The 12,169-nt window shown below is 44.4% G+C and overlaps 1 protein-coding gene across 2 annotated transcripts in view; it reads left to right on the top strand.

Moving 5' to 3' along the window:
- Nucleotides 1–12,169, top strand: part of Tshz2 (teashirt zinc finger homeobox 2) — a 450,165-nt gene that overhangs the window by 258,581 nt on the left and 179,415 nt on the right. The window lies entirely within an intron of this gene.

Raw genomic sequence — 12,169 nt, forward strand, 5'->3', positions numbered from 1 at the left:
AGAGAGGTGAGGCTCATGTTTGCTGATTGAGCCCCGGAACACACAGTTCCCTTAGCGACCTAAGACCTGACCTCCCGGAGGACTAGATTCCATTTTGCCATCTGCCTCCCCACAGCAATGCTGATATAGAGTGGGGAAGAGGTGAGCACCAGAGTGAAGATGGAGGACTTATTGGGCCCATCATATACAGAGGTAGCTTTATCAGTTCACGAATGGTTCAATGTTATCTTTATGGTCCTTTCAATGAATGCATTCTGTAGCTGACTTTTATCAATGGCTACCTTTCCACGCATTCCCTGTTTCTTTCCTACATTCATTTTCCTACAGAAGAGCAGGTACCCCTTAAGGGGAAGAGTTGAGATGTACTGTTCTCTGTGGAACAGGGAGATGAGAATGGAGGAGGCTTTTGTTCCTCACTCGCCTTTTGGTTTTCATTAGGGTAAACTCGGGATCGAGTCCACCATGAACAAAGACAGATGCAAAGCATCCCTGAGAGTTTATTTTGCATATAGAAGTGGATGGCTTGCAACCCGCATATGGTCAAGTGCATAGGGTCGATCCCACAGCTTCAAGGTAATTTTTATTGAGCTGGGGGTGCAGTTAGGTAGTAAAGCACTTGCCCGGCATGCAAAAGGTCCTGGCTTCAAGCTCCAGTACCGGAAGGAGAAAAAAAAAGAATTTGTACCATGTATCATAGAAGTTCAAGCCTTGTATAGTTGCCAGTACCCAGGCTACTTACATCACCTCCAGGAGGAAGGACAGAGACCAAAGGCAAATGCCTTAGCAGATTAGTCGCATAGGCTGTTTTCAAATGTTGAGCATAAGCAAGGCTGGATATCAGCAAACCTCTCTCACAGGATTCCTCTCCTTCCTTTTCTCTCCCCTCCAGCATGACACTCCCATACTCTAAGGACCCCAACACATATTTAGATTGACCCCTGCCTGGGGCAACACCCCAACACAAGGACCCAACATGAACTAAAGCTTCTGCATTTCCCCCCACCCCAGCTTATGTCCCACAGCATTATGTATTTGCTCTTAATTAATTCATGACAAAGTATGGAAAGCTGATATTTGCTTATCATATGAGCCCTCACCACACCCTATTCTCAAAGCATTTACTTTACACAGGAGACTTTCAGGTCAAGTTCTACAGGTGTGGACGGCAGGGGAGTTCCTGGTAGAGAAGGGTCCTTCTATGGCATGGATCAGAGTGTACCTCACAGAGGCAGAGAGGTTCAGAGTATAAGGATGGTCAAGAGAAAAGAAAAGGAAAGGAAATACATGCTTGACTTGACATGCCAGCCTCTGGGTGGGAATCCATGCTTCTGATTTGGGTGGGCTCCAGCGAAGACCACCCTTGGTGTTTGCATGCTTTTGTCATGACAATTAAATGTGTCGGGCAGATTCATCTCCGGGTTTCCAAGCATGATTGTACATCTTACCTTATTGAATGGAAAACTATTTCGCATCTGTTGATCCCACATGTGAGCTCGGGGTTCTGCCACATGCTATTTATTTGCCATATCACATTTTTAAATTTTTATGTAATTAGCCATTATGCTCTTCTGGTCCTTGAAAAAAAAAAAAAAAAGGTGGACACACATAAAGTACCTAGAGACAAGAAGTATGTTTCAAATCTAATAACTGTGGTCCAAACCACAGTGAAGATAACAAATAGGTGATGTTTATTTTGTGCTATAATAAAGACCAATTTTCCACCTGTTAGGTCTGTAATCATTTTTTAACTGCGGTATGTTAATAAGGAGAAGGGAGGAAAAGAAAGGCTTCAGCCACCCTGAGTCAGAATCTGAAGTGTCCACCCACTATTTGTTCTAGAGAAGTGAGAACCATCCCATAATTGGGGGAATATGCAAAGGCTACTTGTAAATCCAAAAACCACATGGGTAAGATCACTATTTTTTCATCTGTCCATATTTGTACAGAATAAATGCTTCTAATTGATGACAGTGTTATCATTATCTAGATTAGCAAAGCTCTGTCTTCATGCATTCACTGCCTTGCTGGGATGTCAGACAGGGTTGGATTGACATCACAGGTCTGGAGTCATTCCAGCCAAGGAGAGTGTATCATGCGTGCTGAGGAGAAACTGTGGGTGCTGGGTGAGTTTCTGTGGGTGCTGGGTGCGTTTGTGTTTAGAGGGAAACTATTTCAATCTGCTTAAATGTTTGCCCCCATGTGGGACAAGGTGGTGTCTCGAAGCTTGGCTCCTCTAGGAAAGAGCACTCAACCAGAGTCATTAATGTAGGTCCTGCCCACTTCTTAGAGCTTATGCATAGGATAGTTTGTTTTCTTTTTTTTTATTTATATATCTTATTATAAAGGAAAAAATTTGGTGGTTTTAAACGATCACAGGATTCTACTGTCATCTGGAACTCTAACCATAGCTGATATGGAGGCTGGTGCAATGTGTGAAAAATAACATGTATTTCAGAAAAATCGGGGTATGATGGGATATTCTAGAGTTTACCATATTGATGTGTTTCTAAATGACATGAATTTTGACCTGAATTTTCTTTCCTTTTCTGTGCCTTCCTTGAATCCTGTGAACATCCTGCCAAGCAGCAAAGCCAAATTTTCACTTAAAATTCCTTCAAAAGCATTAAATGGGCCCCCTCTCTTTTAGGACCTAACTAATCTAAAACAATTTCAGCATGTATCTGTATATACCTTTAAAAGTCTCTTGCTCTTCACTAGAATTAAACAGAGTAAATCATTGAGTCTCAAATGCATAAGGACTTCAAATTATAGTCATCACCACGTAATATAGTGTACGCATTTAACAGCACACCTAACCTTGAGATTGCTGGCAGAAATGTATTCTAGTCCAACAAGCTACCTGCCACTTCTGTTATGGATGGCTTGATGAAAATGTATGTTCAGGGTGAAATGCATGGAAGGCTGCCAGATAAGATAAAGGATGGACGTCTAATCCAGTTGAACTTGCCCTTCAGATAAACCACAGAGTCTTAGGATAGCTGTGTCCCAAATATCATGTGGACCATAGTTTTATTTTCGAAAAGGAGTCATTGTTTGCATGGGAGTAATTTTTAACACGGAAACCTGTATTTCTGTCATTATTAATCATGTAGATTACATGCCAATCCAGAAAGAGCCCAACAGGCTGGAGTCATTAAAGCCTATAAGAGGTACCCACCATTTCTTTGTCCATTAAAGAAAGTCCCTTCTTTCCATCCTCCTCCATCCCTCTGGACCTTCCACCCCTCATCAAACATTGGTTGTGTTTTACCATGCACCACATTCTGTCTAGTGACAGGGATAGCAGTGAGCCAGCAGGAAGACCGATTATAACAGCAAACTGCCAGAATTCGCAGCAATTGCTTCACAAGCATCCCTTCACGCTAGTCTCACTAACAGCCCTAGAAAGTACCACCACCTCTGAACTTCATTTATGCATTAGCTCATATCAAGAAGGCCATTGTCCCACAGCAAACATAGTGGTCCCAGGAAATAATATAATGGCCAAAACGAGAGTCTGCCATGGAGGCCAGTGGCAAACATGTAGATAGCAACTCAGGGAGAGCTGCTGAATGGAGACCACAAGAGGAACTCGTTCCCTGTCCCAGGGAAACAAAGATGGGAGCATTCATTCTGTGGAGCATTTGGATGCTCAGGCTATCCAACCTGGCTTCCAATTCATACTACCCACCATGCTGAACCCCATTTTATTTGTACAATGAGGACATTATAGCCTGCACATAGGAAGGAGTTGAGAATTATAGAAATGCATGTGATTGCCTTGCAGAATGCCTGGTATTCAGTCAGCCCACAAAAGTAAGCCCTGGAGAATCTGCACAGCCCTCCTGTGTCCTGCAGCCTCACTGGAAGCAACTGGAATCTACAGTCCTCTCTGATGACTGATTCATATCCAGATAGTTGTTCCCCTTGTAAACCTCAGCCTTTGATTGTAGTAGCAACAGCAGAACTATCATTGATTGGCCTCTTCCTATGAGTCAGGAATGGTTATACTCGGCATCCTCATTTTGAAGGAAGGACATCCTCAGCAAATAGGTTTCCATCATCCCTCCATTCACACACAGTCAACAAAGGTAGGCATCCCAACTTCAAGCACCACATGTCTATCCACTGTTCATCTATCTTCTGTCCTTGTCTCTTGCTCCTTGCCTGAGTTGAGGGTCTACTGTATGACTGACAGACAATGCAGGGGAAAGATTTGTGGGTAAGACTTGTGCCAAAAACAAGGGTCACCTTGGACTCCTAGAGACCTCAGGCTATAAAGGAATCACAATTCTGATGGCCTAATGACAGCGGTGCAGTACAAGAAATGTGCCCGTATACAATTCCACTACCCCATGGACATCACAGAGCGAGTACAGACAGCCATGGTGTCCCTGAGCTCCTGGACCTCAGGAAACCATCATAAAGCCAGAGGTTGACCAAAACAGAAATATCACACAGAAATATGGGGACCAAGGAATGACCTGTGGGGTGAAGCGGGCACCCTCCTTCCTGCCATTCTACTTCCCCTGTTTAGTATGATTCACATTTCTATAAAGTATCTAACAAGACATCACCCAGACCCACATGGACATATGTATACACCATCTTGACTCTCAGGAATTCATCTTAGATGAACAAAATAAGATGAGATCAAATGTGTCCAGGGTGATACAACCACAGGTGGAGACAAAATGATAAACAAAAAAGCAGGGTCATGTGGGAGGCTCTGGCCATTCTCATGTAACAAGAACTGAGCAGAATCTTTTCTAATTTTTTTTTTTTTTCATTTCATCTGAGCAATCTGCCTTACCTCCCTGGTCACGTCATCCCATCGCACTTTCCCCTCATTTGGACTTCTGAGCGCTCGGTCTTGACGTGTGTAATTCGCTGCTTTAATATAGATCAACATTGTTTTTAATTTACCCCAGTCTGCCATCACTATCATCTTTTCATTTAACCAGACGTGATTCTGGGTTTTTTTTCCTTTTGCTAAATTGAAACTCCATGAGCGACAGGGAGTGCAATGTTTTAATTAGCTCATATTTTTTATATGGATTTATGTCTTTAAAATACATTTGTGTAATTCTTCAGCTAAATTAAAAACGTCTTTCTGCAAAAGCGAGGAGGGAAAATAAAGAGCAAATTGCGTCATTAGGTTTGGAAGACGCACGGAGAAGCGGGAAGCCAGCCGAGGGACAGCACAGACAGTTGAGGGGCTGCTCCTGGAGATCATCTTCAACTTGCCCTTCATTTAATGAAGTCTTTCTCTACAAAAGCATTTTAAAAGGGCCTGGGAGGGATTTTTTTCAAGGTCCCTTGTAGGTATACAGGCAGTTACCTTCCATGAGCTCGTTTTAAAGCCAACCTGCCGCCAAACAAAACAGAAAAATCGGAGTGGTGAAGATAAACCGTTCCCTCTGCATCTCTCTCTTTGTCTGTTTTTTTTTTTTAACTATCAAGTTTAAAGCTTTCCACGATGCTTTTTTTTTTCTACTTTATAGGAGACAAGTGACATTCCGTGGTAAATGCGAGAAAAAGCCATGCAGAACTGAGATCTCTCTAATGCACTGACACTAACTTGCCCTCTATTGTTGGAAATGAGCAGGCGCTCATGATTGTTCGTCAAGCGGCTCCTAATGCTGTTAAGGCATTCAGCTATAATTTCTCCTTGCATTTATAATTACTGTCATAGACTGCACACCTCGGTGAGCAGATTAAAGCTATAAACTATTTAGCCGAGGCTCTCCGACGAGGGACTTGATTTGTCTGGCAGGAGGTATTTGTTAGGGAGCTTGACACTTCACATAAAAACGACTCAACTTGATGAAGAACAATGCAGTTTGAGCAATGCGGGGATTTTAAATCAGGGAGGGTGCCACGCCCCGCAAAAATCACAGGGCAGTTTGTTAAACGATATGTAGGCCAGGGGTTGCGGAATGCGCTAGGGTACCAAAAGAAGAGGCTCCACTGTTGCTCGGCTGCCTTTTCTCCACTCTCCTCTGGAAGATCGGCAGTTGGTGGAAAATCTATGTATTTTATGCTTTGCAGTGGACCCTTTTTAAATGTTATGGGAGGCTCATCTGGCAAGGGAGAGGGATGTCAACACCCCCAAGGGACAGAAAACTCTGTGGCTAGAAGGAATATATACACTCAGGATGCCAGGAATATACAGGAGATCATTGGATGGCTTTTCTCTCCACCTAAAGCATTTATGCATTTGCATGTGAAAGCTTGTAGGCACATGATATATTCAAGTGTATTCTATCAGACTGATTGCATGACTTTTAGATATAAAAGTGAACACAGGTCTGTTCTAATTCTTTTATCTTGTAAGAGCTGGTACTCCTGAACTGGGAACTATTGGTACGTGTGATTTGCTGGTGTGCATATGTTGGTTTGCATTGCTAGGAATTAAACTCAAAGCCTTAAACATTCTAAATAAGAATGCTACCTCTAAGGTAGACTCCCAGAGTCTGTGTGTGTGTGTGTGTGTGTGTGTGTGTGTGTGTGTGTGTGTGTGTACATGCACAAGATGGGGGAATCCATTGTACAGAGTGATAGGTTTCACAAGAGTATTTTCATGTACTTTGAATATGTCCACCCCCACCTGCCTACTATTCCCATTCATCCCCCCTTTTATGTCTTTTCAATAAGCTTGCTATATATATCTCAGGCTGGTCTTGAACTCACAGACGCCCTGTTTCTGCTTGCCTCTCTGTGCTTGGATTTCAGATCTGCTGGACTTTGATTTTTCCATGGAATCATCCTGTACCCACCCACATCTTACAGCCATAAGTAAATACAAATTTAGTTTGAAAGTGTCGCTCAGGGTCAATACCTACAGAGTACCTATAAAAAGTCAGAATTATATGCTTGCATTAAAATATCCAGGAGTAACAAATGCAAGCACCCAAGAGCCAGGAGGTGTCACACAGACCCAGCAGGCTGGGCACAACTGTGGCAAATTAAAGCAAGGAGTCCTGGGTAGCTTTAACATGGGAACAAAGAAAACCTCGTCTTTGTGGGAAGACATTTGATGTTTCCATCAATGAGTGTCATTAGTGTGTTCTGGGTTGGTTGGTTGGTATTGTTTTGAACACTCTTCAAGCTAAACACAGCATATCAGAAACCAGATCCAACTTCCAAGTGACTGGTTTGGTAAGACCGATGGGGACAGAGGTCCCATCTCCTGGGTTCCATCCCCTCGATCTCCACGACACTGGGGTCTAAGTTCTTCCAGGAATACACCACTCTCAACTATGGAAGAGCTGTGGGTTCATTGGGCTGCCCTTGCTTAGAACAGAAAAGCAGTTCATAATTTCTAAAGGTGCCAGCCAGCCAGGTTTGCTGAGGACTTGGCAGGGAGAGTTTCTGGGATTCAAGCAGTGACCAGAGAAGTTCTCGACATGCTGGGCTGAGATGGGCTTGACAGTCTCTTCCTTCCACAGTCCACACCCTCCTGTTCCCATCTCTCTCGCATAAGAGCACTAGCCCCATTGTGGGTGCAGCTGGTGAAATGGTACCTGTGCCATAATCCCAATGATATTTAATCAATGATAATGTCCCTAACACATCTGGACCAATGATATTTGTTCAATACTACAGCAGATCTGCAAAGCAGATATCATTCTCCTTTTAGAGATAAGAAACCCCAAGCTCATCAGAGAAGGGGCACCAAGATCCACAGCAGCAGGGGGCAGAGCTGTAACACCAAGCCAGACCCTGGGGAGTCTATACTCAGGGCTGTTCACATAGTACCAGCCTCCTGTATTCATCCCGACTTCACTGTACACAGAACTCTCAGTGTTTCTGAGCTCGGTGCCTTTAAAGTGTGTCACATCTTCAGGGGCTGATGTTTCGGGTCTGGGTTGGGGCTGGGGAGGTGGCTTATTGGGTAAAACGCTTGCCTGTTTGGTAAGTGTAAGGACCTGGGTTTGATGCCCAGAAGTCCTGTAAAGCCGGAGGCAGTAGCCTGTGTCTTTAATCCTGGTGCTTCTGTGAGGAGATGAGAGGCAGAAACAGGAGGAGCTGCAGAAGCTGTGGGCAGCTGCCCTGCGTATGTGTCAAAGGATCAAATGATAAAGAGGGTCTCCTTTGACAGTCCCAAGAAGTGGTCATCCAACTGTCCAGTGTGCACACAGCATGCCCACACCTGCAACTGTTTATACAAACACACATGAGTGAGAAAGTACATCCCCACACACACCACAAAAAACCTGGATACACTTCAATACCGTCAACATTATCACAACATGAAACTTGTTAAAAATAAAACAAATAAAATAAAATATGGGTGGCTATACCTCAGTTATGCTTATTACAAACAGTGGAATGTTCTTGAATGCCCAAACACTGCCTAGAGAGCTAGGAGCCCAAAAGTGCTCTGTTCACCCTGCAGCTCTAAAGTCTAAACTAACTTTAGCTCTTACAAGCCACTCGGTATCCTTACCAACATACACAGGTCCATGGCTTCACCAGACTCCCATGCAGTGACATTGACCCTCAGTGGATTGCTTCATAACACAGATGGATTAGCATGTGATGCTCTCCTCATTCACACAGGTACCATAGTCAAGTACTTCCTGTTTGCCCCCTGCAAGCATTTCCCATGTGTTCTCTGCTCTTCAAAAACCCAAGGATAACATAAAGAAGAGAGGCAAGCCCCAGGTGCAGGTGTTTGCCAGATAGACATGAAGTATCACCATGCAGGCTCACCAGAGGCTTTACAGGAGCCCAGGAAAGGCCTCGTGAGTGTCACCTTCAAAGCTTTTGGTGAAATTTAATTGCCACTGAGCAGTATCAGGAAGTGGGACTCTCAAGACATGATTAGAGTCAGTGGCAACATCATGGCCATCCATCAGTTATCCTGGGAGTGAGCCTGCTATGAAGAGTATGGGCTCTTGACAAGAAAAATGGGTTGACAGGCTAAGGATGTAGCTGAGTTAGTAGAGTGCTTGCCAAGAATGCTTGAGTCCCTGGGTTCCACCCCAGCGCCATGTAAGCTAGACATGGCAGTGTGCACCTATAATATCAGCAGTGGAGGAGTAGGACAGAAGGGTAAGTTCAAGGTCACCACTGGCTACAAAGTGAGTTCAGGGTCAGCCTGGGCTACTTGTGACCTTGTCTCAAGATGAGAAAGGGAAGAAGGTGTGTCTGATTTCACCTCTCTTCTAGTACATGATACCTCCTGACAGTTACAGCAGAGCCCACATCAGACAAGTTCTCATCAGAGGCGGCTTCTTCATCTTGGGCTTCCCAGTGTCCATAACCACAAGCCAAATGTATTTATGTAACTTATCGCTTACCGCTGGAGTTACTGTAGGATAGAGACAGAAAAAGCACCAGGAGTCCCTCTGTGCCGAGACCAGCCAAGCAGCACCAGGGCAGACAAGGTCTCTGGGAAGATGGCAGATCACACCAAGACACTGAAGGCAGTCGCCTGCTTGGTTTATACACGAGTGCTGGGGACCAGCTCCGGTCTTCATGTTTGCATGGCAAGCCCTTTACCAGCTTGAGCTGCCTCCCCAGCCCCAAGCATTGGCTTCTCTTTTACTGACTAGACAAAATAACTTTAGGCTTTGGTTTCAGGACTTGCACATTTCCATACCATACTACCCAGGACTCCTGTGGTGCCGGGAGCCTCATCTCAAATCAAAGCCATTTCTCTGGGGTTTCCCAAGTAGAGGTGATCTCATTCTCCATCATTACATATGTTAAGAATCATTTCTATATTAATAACAGGGTTATAAGACTGATTTATTTTTTAATTCAATGAGTATTTGTTGAGCATCTGCCTTGTTACAGACCCTAAACAGGATGCTGGAGACATGAGCCATCCTTGGTGACACTGTCGTGTCATGGTGCTCCAGTCAGAGCAGAAAGTCAGATGACAGTCACACAATCACAAGTGAACAAAACATGCTGATGAGAAATGCCACCAAGGAGAGACCTGTGTGCCTCTAAGAGTCCCTAGAAGGGGCTTTGACCTGGGAGGGAAGGTTGGGAAGCCTGTCAGGGCAGGTGTGAAGGACAGCTGGGTGTTAGTGCCTGTAACAGGAATAGTGATCCAGGTCAAAGAGGACTTGTATGCCGAGGCCCTGTGAGGAGTGAGATGGAGGAAACACAGGAGCCCAAGAGAAGTGATCAGGGGTAGAAGCGGATCCCTTGGCATCTCCTAAGGTTTTAGCCTGTACCCTCCCCTTACTGGCACCCTTCACTCATTTAAGCGGTCATCCAGATGCATATTGCATAAAATGACACTGGGGCTCGTGGTCACCCTGAAATTCCCAGGATCGCACTCAATGCCATGGGAGGATGGCGAACCAACGTCCAGCAACTCTAAACACACATCACTTAGTCTACCATGTGGCCCTTGTCACTTGCACCATCTCCTCTCAATCCAACAACTCACTTTGTGAAGCTGTCTAGTGGGCATTAGATGTGTGCTAGAGCTGCAGCCAGGTGCTCGTAAACACCCAGGAGATGACAGGTGGCTCGGTTGGTTAAATGCTTGCTGCTTGAGCATGATAACCTGGGTCCCCTGTATCTACTTAAAAAGCCAAGCATGACAACATGCATCTGTAACCCCAGCACTGGAGAGGCAGAGACAAGAGCATCCTGGGGTTCACTGCCCTGCTAGATTAGCCCAATGTGCAAGTTCAAGGTTCAGTGAGAGATGCTTTCAAATATCTGTCTCAGTTGGCTACTGTCCTAGTTACATTCTGTTGCTGTGATAAATAAATAAATAAATAAATAAATAAATAAATAAATAAATAAAAACAAAAACACTCTGACCAAAAACCAAAAACCAAAAACTCTGAATAGAAAGGTTCATTTTGATTATGTGTCCAGGTTACAACCCATCATTGAAAGAGTCAGAGCAGGGACTCGATAGAAGCCTGTAGGCAGGAACCATGGAGGAACACCATCTGCTAGGACACTCTCTGGCTCACTCCCCGAGTCATTTTTAGCTAGGTTGTTGTTTTAATTTGGGGACTATTTTGCCCACATGTATGTCTGTGAGGCATGTGTGTACAGTGCCCAAAGAGGCCAGAAAAGAGTACAGATGCCCTAGAACTGGAGTTACAAATGGTTGTGAGCTGCCATGTGGGTGCTAGGAATCAAATCTGAGTCCTCTGGAAAAACAGCCAGTACTCTTAACTACTGAGCCATCTTCTAGCCCCTATCTACCTTTTTAAAAATATAACCAAGGACTACTTGCCCAAGGAGTGGTGTCTTAGTCGGGGTTTCTAATACTGTAAAGAGACACCATGACCATGGTAACTCTTACAAGGAAACATTTAACAGGGGCTGGCTCACAGTTTCAGAGGTTTAGTCCATTATTATCATGGCATAAAGCATGGTGGCATGCAGGCAGACATGGTGCTGGAGAGGTAGCTGAGAGTCCTACATCCATATCAGCAGACAGTAGGAAGAGAGTGCCACTGGGCCTGGCTTGAGCTTCTGAAACCTCCCTGTGACACACTTCCTCCAACATCTACTTCATCGGGGCCACACCTCCAATCATGCCATAGGAATCTATGGAGTCATTTTCATTCAAACAACCACAAATGGTATCGCCCACAGTGGACTGGACCCTCCTCTCAATTAATAATCAAGACAATCATGCATAGATATTCCTATCAACCAACCGGATCTAAGCAATTCCTCAATTGAAGCTTCTCCTCTCAGATGACTCTGGACTGTATCAAGTTGGGAATTAAAGCTAAGTAGGACAGATATTTCATTTGACTAGCCACTGATCAAGTAGAACCAACCAGTGTCTTCTCTATATGGCCATGATGAAGATTAAAGAGATTGTTGACATCTACAACCAGAATCAGAGTAGGCTCCCAGCTAATCTGAGACATTCTTGTCCTGAGTCTCAGAGTTCAGAAGAGACTTCACATCCATCATACCTGACCCCAAATCCCACCAGGACCACTTCTCTCTGAGCCTCAGCATTTTCTTCCCAGATGTGCAACTTACTTTTTTAAATTATTTTTTAAAGGTTTATTTATTTATTATGTATACAGTGTTCTGCCTTCATGTATGCCTACAGCCCAGAAGAGGGCACCAGATCTCATTACAGGTGGTTGTGAGCCACCATGTGGCTGCTGGGAATTGAACCCAGGACCTCTGGAAGAGCAGCCAGTGCTCTTAACCT

Source organism: Onychomys torridus, chromosome 4 (assembly GCF_903995425.1).
Source record: "Onychomys torridus chromosome 4, mOncTor1.1, whole genome shotgun sequence".
NCBI lineage: Eukaryota > Metazoa > Chordata > Mammalia > Rodentia > Cricetidae > Onychomys > Onychomys torridus.